A 25336-nucleotide genomic window follows, 5' to 3' on the forward strand; every position below is an offset into this window, starting at 1 on the left:
TAAAGAAAGACATCAATCAACAAGTGTATATTAATATCTTAATATGTTCTAAACATTATGACAAGAGGGAGGATGCAAAGAAAGTTAAGATAGAAGGAAAGATGGAAGGGAGGAAAGGAAAGGACAGGATGGAACTGGGCTGGATAGGACAGGAGAATACAAGACAGGACAAGATAGGATAGGACAGCACAGGACAGCACAGCACAGGACAGGACAGGAGAATACAGGTGAGGACATGACAGGAAAGGGAAACAAATAATAACATTATACAGAATATGTAAAATGGCGGCAAAGCCACAACGAATGCTTAGTAACAAGAAAAACTGGGAGTCTTTCAGAAATTTCTTCCAAATCCATCATTTAAAAGCATCTCAAAATGATAGAAGTCAAAACAGGATGAGTAAAAGGGCTCTTCCATTGGCAGCATGAAAGGTAGGTAGAGAAAGGAGATCCCACACAATAAGGGGATAAAACTGCATAAGGGACAACCCTTCCTCCCACTCACCAAACCAGTGGGAACCAAGGTTGTGTGATATTGTGTGATAATTAGATTAAATCTACACTGCCCATCTTTAAATTTAATCACCAAAGGTGAGAACACCTCTAATTCTGGGAGGTCTGTAACCCACTTGAGCTAGAGTGGGTGACAATCAGAATCAACTGACTGCCTCCTAGGCAGCACTATGAGAATCATCTATTGTGATTGGACATGCAAATTGGAGGTGGATGCAGGAAGTAACAAAAAATGCTATCTTTTAAATATAATGGTAACTTCCTGTGGAGGCAGTTGGCGTTTTGAACTTGGTGTAGAAGGATGTCTGGTGGGACCTCTGACTGCTTTCCTTTGAATTGTCATTTGGGTAAGTTAAGCTGACTCTCTTTTTCTTCCCCTGGCGTTTCAGGAGGCTCTACCCTCAGGGAGGCCTCTCTTGCCTCTCTAATTATAAAAGGCCTTGTGGGTAGAAGCCTTGTTTAATTAACCTCTGTGCCCCTTTGCCAGGGCCTCTAACTTCTTATCTGGTCTGGGCCTCTGGTCCAGGCCTGAGGTTTCTCTCTCTCTGAATTTCCCTATCTTCAATCTCCCAACTGTAAATAAATAACCACAAAAGTCAATTTTGACTTGATTTTATTCTTAATTGAGGATTGATAATAGTTCAATCATCTGGTGACCATCTTTTAATATATTAAACCCATAAAACCCCTTTTCACCCACTATATAAAGAAATCTTCAAATTCTTGAGTACTGGCTGAAAGTACCACAAATGCTTCCTGAGGGCTGTGCCAGACCTGGGTAGTGAGACTCAGAACAGCAGGAAGCTTGCTCCCACATGGCATCAGCAGAGATGGCAGCAGCTAAGGAAGCTAGCCATAGGTTAAAATGTGATACAACCTGCTATGCTACAGAACCACCCTTGAAAATATTAGCCATAGGAGATGAGGCTCAGAACTGTAGCAGTAGCAGCAGCAGCAGGAAGCAGCATCAATAGCAGCAGGACCAACTGCTGAGGCAGCAGCAACAACAGCAGCAGCAGCAGCAATAGCAGTAGCAGCAGCAACACCAGTAGCAGCTGAGGAAGACAGCCTTAGGGCAAAACATTCTGAAGTACTCTACATAAAAAAGTCACAGATCTACTTGAATTCATTCAGGACAATGAAAGGGAAGAGAAGATAATCCTAAGGAATAGCTCTCTGAGACAGAAACCATGATAGCAACCATGACCAACAACATATAGGAATCGAAATCTTCCAGTGAGAAAAGGAATAAACAACAGCAAAAATAAAACACTGATTGGAATTTTGGAAATTGGAAAATTTCTATTGGGGAAAAAGAGAAAATGCAGAAGCAATGGAAGACAGTGAAAAACAAACACATACATACCCCCCCCCAAAATTGAAATTGGTCAAAAGCTCTGGAAGAACTCAAAAAGGAGTTCAAGAACCAAGTAAGAAAGATAGAAAAAAATGGAGAGAAAAGCAGAAGAAATGAAAGTAATACAAAAAGAAAATAATAGCTTAAAAGATGAAATTACCCCAAAGGAAAAAAAAGACACAGAAATCAAATGAAGAAATAATAAAATCACAGACCAGAATTAACCTATTAGAAGTCATGAAAGCAAGATGCACCAAACTAAAAGGGAAAATCAAAACATCATAGCTGAAAATCAGTCTTTAAAGACTAAAACTTGGCAAGTAGAATCTAATGATCTCATGAGAGAGCAAGAAATAAGAAACAAAAATCAAAAGAATATAAAAGATAGAAGGACACATGAAATATCTAATTGAAAAGACAACTGACATGGAAAACATATCCAGTAGAGATAATTTGAGAATTATTGGACTACCTTGAAAGCCTGATATAAAAAAAAAAACCTTGATGTCATATTACAAGAAATTATCCAAGAAAACTGTCCTGATATTATTGAAGAAGAAAGCAAAATCAGCATTGACAGAATTCACAAATCACCCCTACATTAAATCCATATAGGACAACTCCCAAGAATGTTATAGTCAAATTCAAGAGCTTTCACAGTAAGGAAAAAATACTGCAAATGGCCAGAAAGAAACAATTCACATATCAAGAAGCACTAGTCAAGATTAGATAGGATCTGGCAGCTTCCACACTAAAGTACCACAAAGCTTGAAATATGACATTCAGGAACGCAAGAGAACTGGGTCTACAACCAAGAATTACTTACCCATCAAAACTGACTATATACTTTCAGAGGAAAGTTTAGGAATTTAATAAAATAGAAAATTTCCAAGCATTCCTATAGAAAATATAAGAACTAAATGGAAAATTTGATGTCCAAATAGAAAATTCTAGAGAATTATAGAAAAGTAAATAAGAAAGAGAAAAATAATAAGAACTTCAATAATGTCAAATAGATTATATTTCTATATGGAAAAAATGATATCTATAGCTCTTCCAAATTGTTTTCATTATCATAATAGAGAGAAGGAATATTCATAGGCAGAGACTGTGGTAATAAGCTCTTTAGGATGTTACATAAAAAATTTTAGAGGGGGAAAAGATTATAATAAGAGAAACTCAAAGAAAGAGGAAAACAGGGTAAAGGATACCAAATAAAGAGGCACATTGGGTTGGTGGGTAGATACTTTTATAAGAAGGGAAAGAAGACTGCAGTGACAGATAATAATTAAACTTTACTCTCAGTGAAATCAGTTCTGAAAAGGAAGAACAGTAAGATCCACTGGGGTATAAAATTCTATCTTACCCTGTAGAGAATTACAAATAGAATAAGGAAGGGGGTGGATGTTGGGAAGGGAGTTCTAAAAGGGAGATAAAAGTTGGTGGGAGGGGGAACAAAAGATCCTAAAGAGAAGTAGGTGGGGAATAACAAGGAAGGGGTAGGAAGAAAAGTAAAATAAGGGTGAGGAAAAGAGGGACTTATTAAAAGCAAAACAATGGTACTGAAGGAAATAGTGAAAGAAGAAAGGGCAGGATTAAAAGAGGATGTCAAAATGATGGGGAATACACAGGCAGTAATCATAACTCTGAATATGAATGGGATGAACTCACCCATAAAATGGAAGCAGATAGCAGAATGGATTAAAACCCAAACTCCTATCATATGTTGTCTACAAGCAACACACATGAGGAAGGTAGACACACATAGGGTAAAGATAAGAGAGGCAAAATTTATTAGGCATCAACTGAAAAAAAAGTGACTTCCTCTGGACAGCCAGGTGGCATGTTGAATGGGTTATCAGCACTGAAATCAGGAAGACATCTTCCTGAGTTCAAATCCAATCTCAGACAATTACTAACTATATGACCCTGGACAAGTCACTTGACCATGTTTGCCTCCATTTCCTCAATGAAATAAAAGCATAAATGTTCAAGAGCTGTAAGGGGTAATGAGAAGAGCTATATTTCAAAACTTCTCCAAACCAATTTAGAAAATGTACTACACTTAATCATGATGAGGAAATTTTTTAAAAAGTCACACCTCAACTTGCCATTTGGAGACAAATTAGGGGTGTCTATTAAAAATCAGGTACTAGGTCAGTCCCATTTAAAGCACTCTAAAACTCAGTAAGAGGTTATGCAACAGTGTAAGAGAAGGTACTAAACACATACTGTATCATCCTTAGACCCATGCCAGGACCTTATATTAAGGAAAAGCTGGTGTAAGTTTTAAATTTAATATTCAAAGCCTCCAAAGTATTATATTTATATATTTATAAGGATTTTATTTAAAGTGCAGGGAAAGAGTCTCAACTCAACCTTAGCACACCGCCTCCTCTCCAAACAGCCCCATCACCATGCCCACAACAACCATATCAAAAATAGCCCATGAAATGCACAAACAATAGGAAAGAGCTTAAGGAATTATGGTCATGGTGAAATAGAGTTTGGGTAATGTAGTTTTTAGAAGAGGTACAAGGTTTTTTCAACTTTTCATTCCCCCTGTGATCCTTTGGGAGACAAGTCTCCCCAACGGATCAAGAAAACATAATCAAAGTTTACAATCATTCAGAGATAAAAGGGAAATAAAAGGGAGAAAGAACAAAACCGATGTTTGGTGCATTGACAATAAGCCATTTAGGGGGCTTTTTTCTGGCATAAAGTGTCCATTCAAAATAAATACATTCAACCCCCCAAAGTTCAAATTCGCTATGTCTCGAAATTCACTCTGGATCTTTTGGTGCAGTGTATGGTCTCTGCACCCATCTTCATGGCATCTTCTGGATTCTTGGAGGTAGTCTTCTGTTCTAAATTAGGGTCAAATTCAAGTCCATATTTACAGAAATAACATAGTCACTTAGAGGAAAACAACTTTACATTTCCACCCTGAGGAAAATACAGGGATACACATGGGAATCACACAGGAATACATGTATACAGGAAGGCATACGGTATATGAATCAATTCTCAAAACATCAAAAAGTCCAAAGGAAAACAAAAAGGGAAAAAGGAAAGAGAAAGAAAAAAATAACCTCTGAGGAAAATACAGGATATTTTTAATAAAAAAAATGTGAAAGGAAAAAATTCTAGGAACAAGAAAAAGGAAAAAATAATCACAAATCAAAGCAGGTTCCTGTAGCAATCCATGTCCCATAAGCTTTGCAACAACAATCATTCACTAACCCAATTTAGCAGCCTGGACTATAGTAAGTTGTCACATCATAAAAGAAATGGAAAAAGGAGACTAGCTCTCGAGACAAATGGGAAATAGCATTTCCCAGCTTAATACCTTTCTTCACTTTCAGAGATAATGGAGCCAGAACAATTCTATGTCGAGTACTTGATATTGAGTGTGGTACAAGGAAGTCCTAAGTCTTAACATATGCTAAGTGTTGCAACCTTGAGTCTCACAGAGGATCAAGCCTTTGCATAGAATGTCATCAATCCCTGTAGCATTAATTTGGTCTCTTTACTTTATGTGCTTATTTGCACTTCTCAGGTCAAAAACTCTGTGCTCCTTTGTGGTCCGATTTTCCTTGGATTAGACATAGTCATCTAGCAAAAGTGTCATAATAGTTAAATAACTAGTGGCAGGTTTCTATAGTCCAAAGCTTTTAGGGTATAAATTTATATGCTAGGCAAATGAACATCTTAGCTTATTCTTATTGCAAAAATCAAAATAGTCAAGAATCAATTTAATGCTGGTGACGTGCTCCAAATGTAAAAAATGAGAGAAGAGAAAAAAATCAAATACTGTATTGCACATGTAGGAAGAAAAACCAACAAAAAAGTATAGTTTTTTACACAATCACAGAGGTAAAGAATAGAGGTTAATTTTCAAAAAATAAGATTCATTCCCTCCTTAACTTGCCATGATCCACAGTGTGAGTGCAAATGAGGTAGACAAAGTGATGTGGGTGCAAATGAAACCTATAAAGCAATAATACATCCAAGAAAGTACAAAAGGAATGACAAAAGGCATAAAATGTTTTGAAAGGCACATCAGGTCAATATAGGTCACTAGTACAGATATTTTGTTGTGAGGTAGTATATGTATCATTCAAGTACAAGAATCAAACATATAAAGTGCAACAAAATAGTGCAAAATCCAGCAATAGAGCATTCTCATCACAATAGTCAAATAAAATCAATAGTCAAATATAATATGTGCAGATAATAGTACTTAGTACAGAGAATTATTCATTATCAATAAAGGGTACTCGTTTTATATGTCTGCAATGAATCCATGAGTCCCTCTCCCCAATTTTAATGGCTGATGGTATAGTTAATAGGACCTGGAATGGTCCATCATAAGCAGGTTCAGTTTATCCTGTATGTTTAAAATTCTTTATGTAGACACTATCACCTGGGTTCAAATCATGAAGCAAAAAGTCTAAGGGGCCTGCTGGAACAGCAGCTCCAGAATCGTGGAGTTCTTGCAGTTTTGTTTGTAATTATCTGATATAAGTGGCAACGGTTGTATCCCCTCCTAACAATGAAGTATAGGCAGGGTTGAATAGTTGTGCCTAAATAGGTGGATGTCCAAATAGCATCTCAAATCGTGAGATGTGTAAATCACCTCTGGGTCTGCTTGTGAGATAAAATAAGGCCAGAGGTAGAATTTCAGGCCATTTCAAATGAGTTTCCATGTATAATTTGCCAATCATAGTTTTAAGTTCTTTATTTACCCTTTCAACTTGGCTGGAGCTCTGGGGATGATATGGTGTATGAAATTTAGGAGTTATCCCAAAACATAAATAAATTTGTGATAAGACTGAGTCAGTAAAGTGAGTTCCTCTATCAGAATCAATACGTGATGTCAGGCCAAAATGAGGAATAATCTCTTTCAAAAGGATTTTGGCAACAAAAGCCTCTGTGGCTTGAGCAGTAGGAAATGCTTCAGGCCACCTGGTCAGTTGATCGACTATGACCAGACAAAATTTATAGTGTCCAGATTTTGGCATAGAGAAAAAATCAATTTGCAAATGCTCAAATGGTGTGTAAGCGAGAGGACGTCCATCAAAAAGCTTTTTCTCAAAAAGTGTGCTGATTAAAGGCCTGGCAGGTGGGACAAGTTGTACATATTTTGGAGGCAATTGTAGTTATTCCAGGTGCTATCCATACTCTTCTAACAGAGTCTACAATGCCTTGGGTGCCAAAATGACCATGTTTATGGATAGAATGACAAATTTGGTTATAGAAAGCCCTAGGGAGCATGGGCTTGCCTTCAGATGACACCCATACTCCATTTATCTGTTTTGCTTTAAATCTCTGCTTCCATTTTCTGACTTCCTTGTCATTATAGGGAAGGGATAGATCCAAATGATCAGTAATTGTTAGTAGCATAATTAACTCATGTCCTTCTAAGGCTGCTAGTTTTGCTACAGCATCTGCGTGATCATTTCCCCTGGAGACAGGGTCAGTGCCACCTGTGTGTGCAGAGCAGTGAACAACAGCTATGGTTTCAGGGAGCTGGATGGTAGAAAGAAGTTCAGTGATAAGGTCTGCATTGGCAATACACTTTCTAGTTGATGTTAATAATCCCCTTCGAAGCCATAACATGCCGACAGCATATGCCAAAGGTGTAACGGGAGTCTGTGTAAATTTTGACCCTTTTGTCCTGTGCAATGATACAAGCATGTTTTAAAGCTGAGTTCTGCACCTTTCGCATACACATGTGAGGGTAAAGAAGCTGACCATAGAGTATCCAATTCTGTAACTACTGCAGCTCCTGTATAGCACACAACCTCTCTCATAAAAGAAGAACCATCTTTAAATAATATTAAATCATGATTATCCAAAGGGGTGTCCAGTAAATCACTACGAGGTTTATCAACAGTGGACACCAAAGATGTCCATGTAAAGGTTCTCCAAAAATTGGCAGATCAGGGAGCAAGGTTGCAGGATTAAGAGTTCCACAGCATTTTAATGTGATATGTTCATTATTCAATAGGGTTATCTCATATCTCATAATCCTTTGATCAGCAAATCCCTTAGTTCTATGTCTTAATAACAATGTCTCTACCTTGTGAGGGCACATTATGGTCAGAGGGCATCCTAGTACCAAATCAGCAGATTTCGTCACTAATAAAGCTGTGGCAGCTACTCCTCTAAGGCATGGTGGTACTCCTGCAGCTACTGGGTCCAGCTGGGCTGAATAATAGGCTACTGGGCATTGATCAGGTCCCAACAGTTGAGTTAGAACACCTGAAGCTACTCCTTTCCTTTCATGGACATATAAAGTAAATGGTTGGTCATAATTTGGGATACCAAGAGCAGGGGCAGACAGGATAGCACGTTTTAAATTTGAAAGAGCTGTTTGGTGTTCCCTTTCCAATTTAAGTGGTTCAGGGTCTGTGTTTTTTGTGAGTGCTACAAGGGACTTAGTGATTTCCCCATAGCAAGGGATCCACTGCCAACAAAATCCTGTCTCTCCAAGTATTGCCCTCAATTGTGTTTTAGTGGTAGGATCATTTAAGTTTTGGATACTTTCAATATGTTGTGGAGAAAATAAACAGGACCCAGCAGTTAAAATAAAGCCTAAATATTGCACTTTTGGGAGACACCACTGAACCTTTTCTTTTTAGATTTTGTGGCCTGTTTTTTTGTAATTCTAAAAGATGTTTAAAATCTTCTTGACATGTTGTAGCATCTGGTGAGGCCCAGAGTAAATCATCTACATATTTAATTAACTTGTTGTTTTTAAATGATATATTACCTGTGTCTTGGCTCAAAATCTGTGCAAAAAGGGTCGGGCTTTTGACCTTCCCTTGGGGCAAACATGCCCAAGTCCATTGAGAACTTTTCCAGGTGAAATAAAAGATATGTCTGTATTCTCATGTATAAGTATGGAAAAGAAGGCTGAGCACAAGTCTATTACTGTAAAGTATGTAGCTGTGCTAGGTATAGAAGAAATGATAGTATTTATATTGGAAACTACAGGGTGTCTCTTTATAACACGATTGTTCACTACCCTCAAATCCTGGACAAATCGATAGAGATGCTTGCCTTCAGGCCCCAATTTTGGCTTTTTAACAGGCAGGATTGGGGTATTGTATTCAGATTTACAGGGAATTATGATGCCTTGGTCAATTAGTGAATTTATCACTGGGGTAATGCCCTCTATTGCCTCCTTGGAGAGAGGATAATGAGGAATGGAAGGAGGTAGGCTAGATTTTGTTTTAATTTGGACAGGGACAGCTGATTTAAGTATGCCAACATCAGAAGGTGACGTGGCCCAAAGAGACTCAGGTATATCTGTTGGGATTTCAAAAGTGGGAGACCCTTGTATCTCATGACTATCTGAAAGGAGCACAGGGAGCAAATTTAAGGATTCCTCAGGCAATTCCAGTGACATAGAGCCATATGGAGAGCAATTTATTGTGGCTCTAAGCTTGCATAAAAGATCTCTCCCAGCAAGTTTATAGGGGAGCTGGGCATCAATAGGAAAGAATGCTTCACATTTAGGGGCCCTACAGCTACTGTTCTAGGGGAGAGATTTGGAACCATTTGGGGTTTTCCTGATACCCCCACTACACTTATTGATCCTATGGAATTGCAATATGGGTCTGGTGTACTCTTCAATGCATATCTGGAAGCTCCAGTGTCCACAAGACAGTCATAATAGGCGTTACCAGCCTTTAATGTTACATAAGGCTTGTCAGTATGGGGCAGTAGTGGTTGGAGACAAGGGCAGTAAGGCATCAGGTTCTGGAAAATCAAAGGTTGTATCCTTTGATCCCTGTGCCTCATACCTCCCCCTCCCCCGTACACCTTCATCATCTTTGGGTAGGCCCTTGGGCTCCTCCTTGAGGGGCAGTAGCACCCTGGGTGGTTCGGGGCCAGGCTCCACTCAATATATACTACTCTGGAATCATTTGGTATGAGTTATCAATTGTCTGATTCATATATCTAGATCTGTTACTAGTCCTAAAGTCACAATCCCTGTAATCATTGTTTCCATAATCATTATTATTTCTATAATTTCTATAATCATTATTTCTATAATTGTTATTATTTCTATAATTATAATTATTTCTAAAGTTGTAATTTCTGAAGTTATTATTTCTAGATGCTTGATTCCAAGTCCTACAGTTCATCATTACATGACTCCTTCTTCCACAGAAATGACATATAAGGGGCTGAAAGTTAGATTCTTGGAGAGGGGCAATTGCCATTGGTTTAGTAGCAGACTCTTTTAGTCGTTTTTCAACTCTATCACTTACAACAGAGTCATTTAAAGAGTCTAGTCGCTTATTAAACATGTCCATATTCTTTTTTAAATATGTCCAATAAACTATTACTCTGTTCCTATTTCTCTTTATGGTTGTGAAAGACATAAACAGCAATTCTCCTTATCTCATCAAGGTCCATTTCAGGCCATGTAGGGCAATGTGTTTTAAAATGATCTGTAATCTCTTTACGCGAGTTATGGACAAGTTGTCCTTTATTAGCCTTACATCCTTTTCAACAGAAAGGTCAAGTTCCATGCATCTATTTCCCATTTCAATGAGCCTGTCCATGAATTGGGGGGGGTGTTTCATCATCAGATTGTGTAATGCTTTTAAATTTGGGGGCCTGAGGTTTCTCAGCACATGCTCCCATTGCCCTTAGAAGGGCACCCCTAGCAAGATGTAAGTCTGAGTAGTCTTTGTGGTCATTATACTACCAGTTAGGATCTTCAGATGGCCAGCGTACTGCATTGCATCCTCAGGGTTTGTTAGCATGGGAGATAATTTTAGTCCTCTCCCATTCTATTAGGAAAGTCCAGAGCAATTTTTCCACATCTTTATATGTGGGATCATAATCATAGAAAATATCATCAAATGTTTTTATTGCTGTTAAAGGTTCTTCGGTGAAAGACGGGCAATTTTCTTTGAAATCTTATATATCCTGGTTCATGAAAGGCTTATATTATTTCAATGTGACTACATCCCCATCAGTGCTATTGTGGACACTTCCCTTAAGGGAAAAAGGCCTGCACAGGAATCATTTACTGACTGTGGGTAGGCCATGTTAGCCAGGAGTTGCAGAGCATGAGCAAATTGGTTTAGAGTGCAAGAGAAGAGTTTCTGCACCTGAGATATAGTAGAGGGACTGGGTATTCCTATGTTAGAGAAAACAGGTTTGCAAAAATCAGGCCTGTTTTGGGGAGAATCCTCTTCTATTGTTTTAGCTTGTAAGTGATACACTATCTGGTTCAATTGAACTTGTATGTTGGGTCGCATTCTCGTTATTTGTGACCATCCAACCCAGAGAAAAAAGAAAACTACAAGGCACATAGAAACAAGGAAGTAATCAAGAACTCTGTAAGTTCCTAATTGGGCAAAAATTGCAAGGGTTTCTTGTAGAGTAGCATTTTTACTGCTGTACATTGTGATAAAAAAAAGGCAGATTAAAGGGAAGTGGAAAACAAAATAAGTTTTTAATGTATATATTGATTTATTATTTATTTAATTTGTGGGTAGGGGTAAACTAAAGAGTATTGTATATTATTATTATTTTTATTAAATGGTTTTGCTTGAAAAAATTATTATAATGTATTCATTTATATTAAATATTATAATTTTATAGTATATAGTTTATAATTATATTGAATTTAAAAAAATTTAATATTAATTTAATTATTTTTTAATTAAAAAAATTGTAATGCCTTTATTTATTTATATATTTATTTGGCGTTGTTGCTCAGCAGGAAGAAGGGGGGAGAAACAGAGAAAAGGAAAAAAAAATATTTTTTTTGCTCTCTATTGACCTCTGGTGGCCAAGTGGTCACACTAAAACAGAGAAGGGTAGGAGTGGCAAGCAAGTGGTGTGACTGTGTTTGCCAGAAACCAAAATGGAGGATATGGCTACAAAACAGGGCAGATTTGCTCTAAAGCCTTCACTGTCAGAAACTGGGGGTTGAAGCAATTACCTTGCTTTTTTTTTTTTAAAACCCCAGTTGGGCAGGGAAGCTAGAAAGAAGGCTGGGGTGGATGAAAAGAGGTCAGGACTTCCACACACCAAGGCCAAAAACCCAGCAGAGGTTAGGGGTTTCTGCAAGGTTAAAAGGATCTTTCTCGAGCAGGGGCTAGGGGCTGGGGGTGCTTTAAAGCTTACCAGTCACAGGAGTAGCAGGCAGGTCAGCTGGACAGTCTCAAAAAGGTCTGTAGTGGCAGGAAACTGCAATAGTAAATAAAGCAGCTTAAGACTGGGGCTGGTTGCAGCTTGGGGCTGAAAGCAGCCTTAGGTTTTGAAACCCTGCCTGGCCAGGCAGTCAAAGGGTGGGAAAAGTGCTTGGAAGCTGCAGCAGTCTGAGGAACCAGCACAAGTGTGGAGCGGGTGAGGAAGGCATGTGAAAGACTCCTGGGAGGGAAAATGCACGGATTGGGGGGGGGGGAAATGGGAGGCAGCTGCTTCAGCAAAGGTTTAAAAAAAAAGTAGAAAGTTCCACTGCTGGGGGAGAATGGGAGGTAGGCTCAGCTGGGAACTATTTTCACAGGGAGTCTGAAAATCCCTTCGTGGTTGCCAACTGTAAGTTTTAAATTTAATATTCAATGCCTCCAAAGTATGATATTTATAAGGATTTTATTTAAAGTGCAGGGAAAGAGTCTCAACTCAACCTTACCACACTTCTTTCTCTCCAAACAGCCCCATCACCATGCCCACAACAACCATATCAAAAACAGCCTGCAAAACCCACAACCAATAGGAAAGGGCTTAAGGAATTATGGGTATGGTGAAAGGGAATTTGGGTAATGTAGTTTTAACCCACAACCAATAGGAAAAGGCTAAAGGAATTATGAGTATGGTGAAGGGGAGTTTGGGTAATGTAGTTTTTAAAAGGGGTACAAGGTCTTTTCAATTTTACACTGGCTATTATGACAAAAAGGAAATAAATGTTGAAGGGGGTGTGGGAAAATTGGGACATTGTTTTTCAAGCTATGAACTTAAACAACCATTTTGAAGATTACTTTGAGCCATGCCCAAAGGGCTATCAAAAGTGCATACTCTTTGATCCAGAAATAACACTACTAGAGCTAAATCCCAAAGAGAACAAAATGGAACGACATATTCAAAAATACTTATAGTAGCTCTTTTGGTGGCATCAAAAAATTAGAAACTAAAGATATGTTCAGCAATTAGAGATTACTGAACAAACTGTGTCATATAGTTGATATTATTATGCTCTAAAAAATATGGATAGGATGACTTCAGAAAGAATGGGAAAGACTTACATGAACTGATGCAGAGTGACGCAAGCAGAACCCAGAAAACAATGTATATTAGTATGTTAATGTTGTGGAACAATCAACTGTGAAAGACTTAGCTGCCTTCAGTAATATAATGATCCAGCACAATTTTGAGGTACTTATAACAAAGAATGCTATCTACCATATAGGAGTCAGAATAAGGATTGAAGTATGCAATTTTTCACTTTAGATTATTTGAGGTTTTGTTGGGGGGGTTAATGTAAATATTTTCATATAAAATGAATAATATGGAAAAATGTTTTGCATGATAATACATACATAACAAGATAAAATTGCTTACCATTTCTGATGAGGGGAGATGTATTAATTAGATATTTTTTTTTACTTTTAAACTACATTCCCCAGAATTCCTTTCATCTCCCAGCTTCCCTTTCCCTGCATCCTTACCTTTGCTTTTTTCATGTGTTGTTTACAAGTTTGCTATAAGCTGCACCCTCTCTTTCTTTTTTTCCTGCATGTGGGCTGAGAAAGGTGGCTTTTTACTCTTGTTTTTATGTTGGTTATTATTAATTAATCTTCTTAAATATAATACTTAGAATATTGGATATTAATTTTAAAACTCACAGAGATAAAGGAGGAAGAAAGGAAGTTTGGATCATATAAAATCAGAAAATGTATGTGGAAAATTATTACATTAATTTAAATGTATAAATAAATAATACATTAATAATTAAAATATGTAATTGGTAAAATAAAATATCTTTACCAAAAAAAAATTAAGATAATCTCAGTCCCAGCTCTGTCTAAAAATTATCATCTAATTACTGATGGCCAGCCTGAAAATAGCCCAAACCATGAAGGTGAAACACATGAATGTCTCCAGAGATGACTGTTAAAATAACTAAAAGAGATCTATGATACCTTCTATTCAATTATCTTCATTTAAGAAGATTTCTCAAAATCACATAGTACATCAATAGTTGTTACAGAATTCTAACACATGTTCTCTAAAACTGAAAACTTTTCTTTCCACCACTTCTAATTTTTGCAGAGGGCTCTATAGTATACAGACTAGAGGTTTTCTTCTGGGAGCTTAAAACTATCCGTTGATTATAACCTGCTCTTGTCTATAGCTGATTCTCTCTTTTTTTTTCCAACAGCTTGACATGACTCTTAACACATCCTTCATTGTCCTTTTAAAAAATAATTTCTATCATTCTATAATCTACACATCCTCACCATGCATGAATCTTCTGTTTTTTTAAATTACTGGAGTCTATTATTCTAATATATAGCATTTATTTCCATTTCTCCAGTCATATTGGCACAACTTTGTTCACGAGTTTAGCACTTCTTATCTTGACTCTTCCAATATCTTGCTTATTGGTGTTATGGGAGAAATGCCTCCTTTTTTATTTCATGTGGTAACTTCTGCTGAAGTAGATTTATGAAACACAGAAATTATCTTGATAAAAGCTTAGATATTATTATGCTTAAGCACAAGTTGTAGGATTAGGGTCAGATTGGCAGTTGTAGGATTCAGGTCAGAATAACAATGGTTTCTCCCTGTCCCAGATCAGAGGAGAAGCAGGCAAACTTGACTGGATGGGAGGGGCAGGAGCCTGTGGAGTACTTCTACACCTCCGCCACACTGAAAGCAGTTGGAAACAGTTAACAGAACATCTTCTGTGCTGGCTAAGATGGCTTATCAAGCTTGGTAAATTCTGGGACAAGATGGTAAATGGATAGAAACTAAACCCCTTGAGATAATAACTTTTGTATAAATTATTCTCCCACAGGATAGGAGTGTATGAGGTTAAGGTCTTCTACAGATCAGACCACAGGCTTTAGGACAGAGACAGCTCCAGCTCCAGCTTGGATATAATACTTGGCTTGGTGAAAGGAAGGTGGTAAGTATAACCCCCAAGTTAACTGGATACAAGCTCTATCTTCACAGAACAAATGAATTTAATGATTACAGGGAACAGAGAGAAGAGAACAGGGTTTGAGGAAAGAGGAGGGAAAGTAAATTAACTGAAACTGCTAGATTCCGGCTAGCAACACATTCCCCCCAGGGGGAGATGTATATTGAATGGCTGATCTCTTATCTAAGCCCCTAAATAATCTTCTTTCTAAAACCTAAACAGCTAAACTAAAGGTAGACAGTGATCTTACTTGAAGGTCTATCTTGAGGATAGCTATCAAAGTAAAGCAGCCTCTGGCTGTCAGAGACTAAATGCTTCAGTCCCTGAAGGTACACAGTGTGTATGTGCCAAGAGCCAAGAGTCAAGAGTCAAGACCCTTGCAAGAGGGGTGACCTGGCTTTTATACCAGGTCTCCAACTGCCCTTAACTGCCCCCTCCCTTGGAGTTCTGGGGGGCACTCTAGAATTCTGTGATGCAGCTTGAACCCCTCTCAGAAACATGGATGTTACAAAGTTCAGAAGGGAGAAAAATAATCCTTGTAAAATAAATAAAATTCTAACAAGGTCACTCAGAGATGAAAGTATGTTAGAGAGATAGAGACATAATTTATTTACATATCACAGTCTGGTACATTCTTTCAGGTTCTGAAAGTGGTTTGTTACTTCTATTTTCATTTAAAAACTTAGTTGAGAAGAGTTTGAATCTTATACATTCCCTAAGGAAACATATACAGTTAAATAGACTACAAGTTAACATATTAAACTACATTTAGAAAGGTACACAATGGTTGATTGAGGGCAAAAATTTGCATGGCACCAAGATAACCAAGGAGTTGGGGTCAGTTGGGATTTTACCCCTGAGTTGTTATCTAAAGAATGTTTCAAGACTTAATTTTACATCCCATGGGACAGGTTTCAGTCAGCTCAATAAACTCCTAACTAGAAAACATATCCCTGATCTTCCCCATACAAAATAATGATAACAAAAATAAAATGGCATTTAAAAATGTATAATACTCATCTTCTAGCCTCAAATCTTACCCCAGACCAATTCATCTTCTACTGAACCACCAAGGTAATTCCTCTAACAGACAAGCTTTACAGATTATCTAACAACCACTTCTACTTCTCCAGACACAAAACACAAACAAACCCTATAGTGATTCTCTCTTACCTTCAGAATCAAATATACACTCTTCTCTTTGGCATTTAAAGCTGTTCATAACCTGACCATTTCCTACCTTTCCAGTACTTTTCTATTTTAACCCCTTCAATGCAAATTATGTTCCAGCAATGCTGGCCTACTTGAAGTTCCCATAACACAAAATTTCACCTCCATTTGTATCACATTTGCACTCGATGTCCCAAACACCTGATATGTTTGTCCCTTTACCCTCAGTTAAATCATTTCCTTTTCTTCCATTGAAAGTTAACGCAAATTCCAACTTTTGCAGTAGGCCCTTCCAAATACCCAAGTTGCATAGACATTCTCCACTGAAATTATCTACTATTTATTCTGAATGTCTTATTCAGAGTTCTTTATTTATATCACTCTCCTTCATTTGAATGTAAACTTCCTAAAGGTAGGGTCATTAAAAAAACTTTTTCCATATACCTAACCCTTAGCATAATGACTTAGTATATAGCAAGAGCTTAATGTATGTCTGACTCACTAACTCATAGTCATTCCTGATTACTAGAACAATATTGGTGTTAAAAGCTTGTTCTTTATTTCAGAAACAAGCTTGAGGTCATTAAAAGAAAAAAATACTACACAATTTTCCAAAGGCAATACAGAAGATTTTCCTCTAAATTCTAGACTCAATTCATTGCATATTCATTGGATATTATATACCTGAAAATGGTCATTCTTCATCTTTTTTTCATTTCTGTTGTTGTTCTTGTCTTATTTTTCTCCTATAAGGAAAGTTGAAGCAAATTTTACTGGGTAGTTATATATTTTCTTGAAGTAAATATTCGTGATTTTTATGTCTGATATTTTTATAGATTCTATAATTCTATAATAGCTGAGTCATATTTTCAAAAATATTTCTTATCACCCTTTCTATCTCCCTGCCTATTTTTGCACTAAAGACTTAAAATTTAAATGGTGCTTCCTTAATTCAGGGCCAGAGTGATATCATTGATATACATGATTTCTATAGTGGTGAAAATTGAGATCCATCCATACCTACTCATCCTATGAGATTCCTGTCCATGTTCATATATATTATATATATATGTATTTATTTATTTTACATGCAGTCAGTCTACCCAATATGCTACAGAACTACCTCAAACTCTACTGATTCATACTAACTGCACATGCAGGTGCCATTAGCATAAAGCATAATAAACTATTATCAATGAGAAATCACAAGCTAACAGATGAATATTTGCTGTCCATTGTCTTCATTGCATCATTTCCTCATAGACTTCACCTGCCCCCTCATTCTTTGGAAAACGTGTTGACTGACACATGTGTTTCTATTATTTTACAAATTCTTTTATGATGATTTCAATATGTCCATCTATGACTAATGCAATGCTCATTATCCTTGGGTTTGTGCTATGACAATTTATGAAGCCCAAAGCAGCAGTAATAATGAAATGTAACTTCAAGACCTGTAAAGGTCATTGTTGTAATGAAGAAAGTAATGTTAATTTGACTTTATTTCAGTTCTAAACACTCCTTTTTAACCTACCTTTTTCACAACCAAACTTCTTGGATATGAAAACATAGACTCACATTTCTTTTCTAGTTTATTACTTCTTAACTATCTATAATCTGACTTCTAGCTTCACTCCCAAACTTAAAGTGAACACTTGAAAAAGAACTCCTATTCTTCAAATGTTGCTTATTCTCAGCTTTTATTTTTCACAGAGGATTAGTTCCAAGGAGCATTTGATGCTAATTCCTTTTTGATTGAATCTCTCTTCCTTTTGTTTCTGTAGCATTCTACCGCCTAGGTTTCTTTCTGTCATTCTAAAGGCTTCTCAGTCTCTTACAGTCTTTCCTTTTTTCACTCTCTGTGAGTTCTCTGAAGTTTAATTTTGCAACATTTCTATTTTTTAATTTTTTCTATATTATCTTTCTTTGAGGTATCATCTATTTTCCCAAATATGTACTATTTGGGGACAGGTACTGTAAAAAGGTAAATAAGTTATAACCTTTGATTATAAGGGACATAATTTAAAAGGAGAGATAAGATATATACTGAAGTAAATAACTTAAAAATACATTAAAGAAATATTGCATACATCACTGGCCTTGTTCTGTCTCCTGACATGCAACAGGAATGTATGTTCTATCAATCACCCAGGTTTGAAACACTAGTGACATCTTAAACTGCTCTCTCCTTTGTTCTCTATATCCAATTAGAGCCTGCATTTTGCCTTTTCTTTATCATGCTTCTAGAATCTGTCTCTTTGTCTCTATTTCTGTGGGTGTCAATCATCTAAATTGCTATTTCTTTATGCCTAAAATATGCAGCCTTTCTGTTCTTCTGGCCTCTATTCTATGCTTCAAGGTAGAAGCAGAGTAGTGACATAGAAAGTTTGTCAGGGTTCAAGAGATCTGGATCCACTTCTCACCTCTAGAGCAACTGAATTCTAGGCAAAAATTTATTATCTTTTGACTTGGGAAAGATTACTTATTTTTTCATAAATTTTTAATATCAAAATAATGTTGTTTACCTCATTTAATTCTTATAAAAGCTAAATTTGGTTGTGCATTCTGTGTGCTTTATAAATAACTACATAAGTTTCAACTATCTATTGTGATAATGAGATTAAATCTACCTTGCCCATTCTCAAATCTAATCACCAAAAGTGTAAACAATCCACTTAACTCTCAAACAGGGAGGTCTGTGACCCACATGTGCAAGAATGGATGACAAATCAGAATTGACTGACTGACGCCTAGACAGTCCTAAGAAAAGCATCTCTTGTGATTGGACACGTAAACTGGAAAGGAGGCACAGGAAGTGAGGGAAGAAATGGCCTGGATAAATTGAAAGAACATCCAGGGCTTGGCCTTTTTGTCTCTTGTTTGCTTGCTTCTTCTTGTGTTGGGTGACTAGGACCTGGAGGAGCACCGACCACTGGCTGAGACCTTGGATTAAGTGAGACTGCTGTTAATCTTTCTCTTGGAATTACATATTATAAGTGTAAAGACTAAATCCTCCTGGATTTCTCTGAAGGAACTTCCCTTTCAAAAGAGATTCTCTGACTGAAGCTTCTGCTTCATTCATCCTTGGCCCTCAGGCCCTCCAGTCCTCCCGCCTTAGGCTCAAGGATGGGTCTCCTCCAACTGAGGACTAATTAGATCTACCTGGGTTAAATTAGTGGGCTGGAGCATATTACTTAGTGCATTAGATTACTTATCCTGTCCTATCCTCCCTCTGGCTCAGTCAGAATTGACTGACTGCCCCCTAGGCAGTCCTAAGAAAAATGTCTGTTGTGATCTGACATGTAAACTGGAAGGGAGACGCAGGACATGATGAAAGAAATGGCCTGGATAAATTGAAAGAACTTCTAAGAGCCAATTTTCTCTTCCTCTTTTCATTTGTAAATAAGCTTCCATAAAAGTCATTCTGACTGGAGGTTATTCTTTAATTGGGGATTAATAATTATTCAATTCCCTGGTGACCAAACCTTTTAATATTCACCCAACCAAAACCCCTTTTTACCCCTTATACTATTCTGTTCCTTAATTGATTAGCTTTATAAACAACCATAATTATCAAGTCAAGTCAATTAATATAATAATAACTAGCATTTTTAGCACTTTTAGGTTTGAAAAGCAATTTAAATGTATTAACTTAGTTAATCCTTTCAATATTCCTAGGACTCACATGCTGTTGTTATCCCCAGAGTACAGAAAAATAATTGAAGCTGTCAGAGATTTTGATTTGCTCAGATTCCCATAGTTAATATCTCATTTGAATTTGAACACATGCCTTCTTGACTCCTCATTCAGCAATATATTCATTTGTTAAAATTTATTTATTTAAATTTTTAGTTTTTAATAATAATAATAGTACATTTAAATTTATTTAGTTTTTTTGATATTTCATGTCAATACAATCTCCAATAATAATTTTCTCTATATACTTTAATAATGCCACATTGGGTCTATACTATATACTATAGCCTAAAGAGTACAAAGATAAGAGAAAGAATATATCTGCACAAAAATATTTATAGAAGCTCTTTTTGTGTGGTAAAGAACTGGAAGTAGAAGGGATATCCATAACTTGGCGAATGGCTGAATATGTTGTGATACATGATTATAAGGGAAGTATATTGCACCATAAAAAATGATGAACAAGATGATCACAAAAAAACTTGGAAGGGGCAGCTGGGTAGCTCAGTGGAGTGAGAGTCAGGCCTAGAGACAGGAGGTCCTAGGTTCAAACCTGGCCTCAGCCACTTCCCAGCTGTGTGACCCTGGGCAAGTCACTTGACCCCCATTGCCCACCCTTACCAATCTTCCACCTATGAGACAATACACCAAAAAGCACAAGGGTAAAAAAAAAAAAAAAAAAAAAAAAAGAAAAAAAAAACTTGGAAATATTGTTGGAGAGCTTTATGGTAAAAAAACAAGGTTCATGACAGGTTAACCTTTGCAAGGATGCAAGAATCCAAAACTTAGCTTCAAAATAAAAAGAGAAATTTATCAATTTAGAAGTCATGTTGAAATGGCCAGGAGACAATGTGCAACGGTAGACGCTGCCTCCCCCAAGGAGATGAGATATGGAGATTTTATACTCCCTTTGACATCAGGATTTGCAGGATAAGAAAAGGGGATTGGCGTAAATCAGGAATGAGGTAATTGAAATTAGGGGTATAAGGAATGTTCTGTGAAATTCAAAGGATGATTAGATTAAGTATGACCAATGCTAATCAGAGTGCAACCAGGAGGTGCATATCTATGTTTGCTAAAGATCTAGGGGAAAGTCCAAAGTGGATATGGATGCTCTTCAAAGGGAATTTCTCATGTTTCCTTTGACCTAGAACATGTCTGGAGTTTTGGGTGTCTAGAGGGAAACCTGTACCCCCATATCAGAAAGACTTATGTGAAGTGACGCAAAATGAAGTGAACAGAACCAGGAAAATGTTATACACAGTAACAATAGTACTGTATGATGATTAACTGTGAAAGATGACTATTTTCAGCAGTGCAAGGATCCAGGACTACACCAAGGGACTCCTGATGAAAAATGCCATCCACTGCTATAGAAGCAGCTGATGGAGTCTGAAGGCAGATTGAAGCATGCCATTCTTCACTATTTCCTCCATGAACTTTTATTTTGTAAAAGCAATATGCCTCTTTTTTCACAACATGATGAACATGGAAATATGCATTCTATGATAACACATGTATAAGTATATCATAATATATGCTATCTTGGAGAAAGAGGAGTCTAAAGAGGGAGGAAGGGAATATGGATCTCTAATGTTAGACAATGATTATATTGAAGATTGTATCAACCTGTAATGTGGAAAACAAATAAAACAAAATAACAAAAATAGTAAATGGTAGGCACAGTTTGATGAACCTTTGAGCATGGTTTCAAATTTTTCACATTTCAAAGCTCTAATAACAGTATATTAATGCCCCAAATTTTCCACATCCCTTCCAATTTTTACCATTTTCCTTTATTGTGGTATTAGCCAAACTGATATATATATATATATGAGGTGGTAGATTCAAATTGTTTTAATTTGCATTTCTCTAACAGTGATTTGGAGGATTTTTTTCATATGACTAAAAGTAGTTTTAATTTCCCAATTTTAAAATTCCCTAAATTTAAAATTTTGTTCCTTCCTATACTTTGACTATTTTTCAAATGGATAATGCTTTTTTATTCTTAAAAATTTGTCTCAGTTCTCTATACATTTGAGAAATGAGGATTTTGTCAGAGACTCTTGGTATGAAGATTTTTTTCCCCTCAATTTGTTGCTTACCTTTTATCCTTGGCTACATTGATTTTGTTGGTGTAAAACATTTTTTAACTTAATATAGTCAAAGTTGCCAGTTTTATATCTTGTAATGTTCTTTATGTCATGTTTTGGTGTAAATGCTTCCCTTATTCATAGATTTGACAGGTGAATTAGTTTGTACTCCCCTAATCTATCCTTTTGCCAAGAAAATGCCTCATTAAATGCTCATCACTAGGCTAAAAGTTGAAAGTTAAAAAGGAAACAAACTTAAATGCATATATACACAAAATAGCCCCGTTTTCAAAGAGTTTAAAAACTAATGGGACACACAATAAAACCTATAAACATACATACATACATACACATATGTATTCAATTATGCTTGTAAAGCATATAAACACCTATATATGATGAACATGTGAAACTAGGTAATATGACAATACATACATATATTTTGACATATATGTGTGTAATATGTACATGTATGGTGCACGTTAGTTATATTTAACCCATTATATAACTATGTATAATATATGGTTAATACTACATGTATGTAATAATAAAAAGAACCTCCGACAAAACTAATAATAATGAGAGCCAAGAAACCAATGTTATGATAGAAGGGAAGATAAAGAGTCTATGTGATGACTCTCTCCTCCGGCTCTCCCCACAGAGCCAAATATACACCGGGAGACTTCGAGGGGGTGTCACTCTGAAATTGGGTGACCTGGATGGCCGTGCCATGCCACAGGAGTCGGATGCGAGGCCTCCCTATAAGATGCGATATGTAATACCCCAATCTGATTCTGAATGAGGGCGAGGTTCACGCAAACTTCCCCCAAGGTCAGTCAACTTCACAGTGGGTGGTCTAGCTCCAAGATGGGGGCAATCAGACCAACCTGTGATTTCCCTCCAACTTGTCATCTCTCAGGCACTCTGAAAAGCTATCTGACTAATGAATGACTTTTATTAATTACAATTCAGGGATTGGGGAAAGGGATGAAGGGCAGAGGGATCTGGGGTTCCCTCTTCTCTATTCCTATGGAGTCTGTCACTCAGGAGAGAACCTTTGGGGTGCCCATTCCCAAGATTCTTCTCCCCCCCTTCTCCTTCTGTTTCTATTTCTATCCTTTTCTATAATTGTAAGTTTTGACTGAAAGGGGGTCTCTCAGCAAGGTTGGGTAATGGGAGAAGGAGCCCAAGAGATGGCTCCCAAAATGGGATCCAAAAACTTAGCTGACTCGATGATTGAAGTCTTGTTAGATGCGATGGGTTTTTTTATCAGGGAATCAGGGTTTCAATGTCCAAAGAAAGTTCCTCAGGGAGCCCTCAGGACTGGTTCTGAGCTGGGTTGTTCTCTTTGGGAATCCTTTTCCTCCTCCTCCTTCCTCCAGAGCCTTCCCCAGAATTCTCCCTGGTCTCAACTGTCACCAACTGTCAGTCACTCCTTCTCTGACTCTTTTTGTCCCATCCCCTTGCACAAATAGCATCCTTACATGTATCACATATATTATATTCATATAAGCACATGCAGTATTTAAACAATTATCAATTTATGTGAAAATGTGAAATATAGATTATAATATGTAGATATGATGTGGTGTGTTGCATATATACATGTACACAACATATATACATATAAATTGATATATATGTCTATACATGTATTCATGATAGTGTCTATATGTAAAATACACACATATATAATTGTTGTTTAGTTATTAAATTGCGTCTGTTTCTTTGTCACCCTGTGGACTATAGCAGGCCAATGCTGTCCATGAGGTTTTCTTGGCAAAGAAACTAGAAGGGTTTGTTATTTCCTTCTCCAATGGATGTAGGCACACAGACATGCCCAGAGTCACGTAGACATGGATGTGTCTGAGGTTGGATTTGAATTCAGGTCTTTTTGACATCACTGAGCTTCCTTAGCCTCTCATATTCACTGAGTTGCCTCTTTAGCCTCTCATATTCACATTCATACATATATGTGTACATAAATATATACATATATATGTAGATATAGATAAGGGATAGTTTCAGAATGACAAATTAGCATTTAAGGTTCTGGAAAGGCTTTTTGGTGAAGCTAGGATTTTAGCTTTAACTTGAAGGGAACTAGAAAAGACAGAAAATGAAGATGAGGAAGAAGAAAATTTTTCATATGAGTGACAGCATAGATTCAGCAGATGAAATGGTTTTTGTAAGGAAGAGGAAAAAAGTTGTACCCACTGAGACACTTAGTCCATGCTCAACAGCAGAAAGCTCAATAAATAGGAAAAAGTAGGTAAACAGCATATAAAAGCAGAGGGGAGTAAGCTTTAAGAAGAATGTAAAGGAAAAAGGGAGAAGATAATAAAGATCTTAGAAAGCCAACCTGATGATTACAATGCAGAATTTTTGTGAAAACTTCTTTAAAATGCATTTATTCCTTAAAGGATGAAATTCAAAATCCAAATTTCAAGATTGTTCTCAGCTGAATCTAAGCTAGAAAACAGAGCAGTGTAGCAGAAATATAGATTGCATCTGATCAGAATCCCCCCTTCCTCTCCATTTTCCCCATTCCGTATTCTACTATTCACTACTCATGTAACTTGTGGCTTGTCATATTATCTCTTTGTGACTCACTTTCTTCATCTGTAAAATGAGGGGATTGGTCAAGTTTACTTTTAAGATCTCTCCCAGTAAAGATTTTTTTAGCTCTTTCCCAGGCACAGGTGTTCTGGAGGCAACGAAATCTAGTTCCCAATTATTATAATTCTAGCATGAACATTTACATGTTAACACAATATACAATTGGCAAATATTACAAATGAGAGTTTGATTTGTTATTTGATTGTCTAGTCCTAAAAAAGAGAGAGTATAAATGTTAAAACTAATCTTAAAATTTTGTTATGCACCCATCCCCACAGAACAATTTCTTAAACATTTGCCAGCAAAACCACTGGTTATAGCTACAAATTCTACATCACATCAGCACTGAATATTTCTCACTTTTCTTCTATATGATGCTCCACTTCACATTACTTATACTAAGTGACATAGTGAGTGGGGATGGTCAATAAGGTGGAAAAGAGGAATTGAAGTGAATTGTAATAACCTGAAGGACACTGATACCACATGTCTATTCCTTGACCTAATTACCAAACAAATGATATAAATATAATCCTGAAAATCCTTGATGTGGTATCCTGTTTCCTCCTCTAGAGGAAAAAGGAAAGATCCTAGAATGACTTTCATTTTGTTATTCAACTATAAAGTCATATAGAAACTACAAGAATTATGCAGATTTTACTTCTTTTTTTTATAAGTTATCTGTAGTCACCTCAGCCTGAAGAAATT

Source organism: Gracilinanus agilis, chromosome 3 (genome assembly GCF_016433145.1).
Source record: "Gracilinanus agilis isolate LMUSP501 chromosome 3, AgileGrace, whole genome shotgun sequence".
Classification (NCBI taxonomy): Eukaryota; Metazoa; Chordata; class Mammalia; order Didelphimorphia; family Didelphidae; genus Gracilinanus; species Gracilinanus agilis.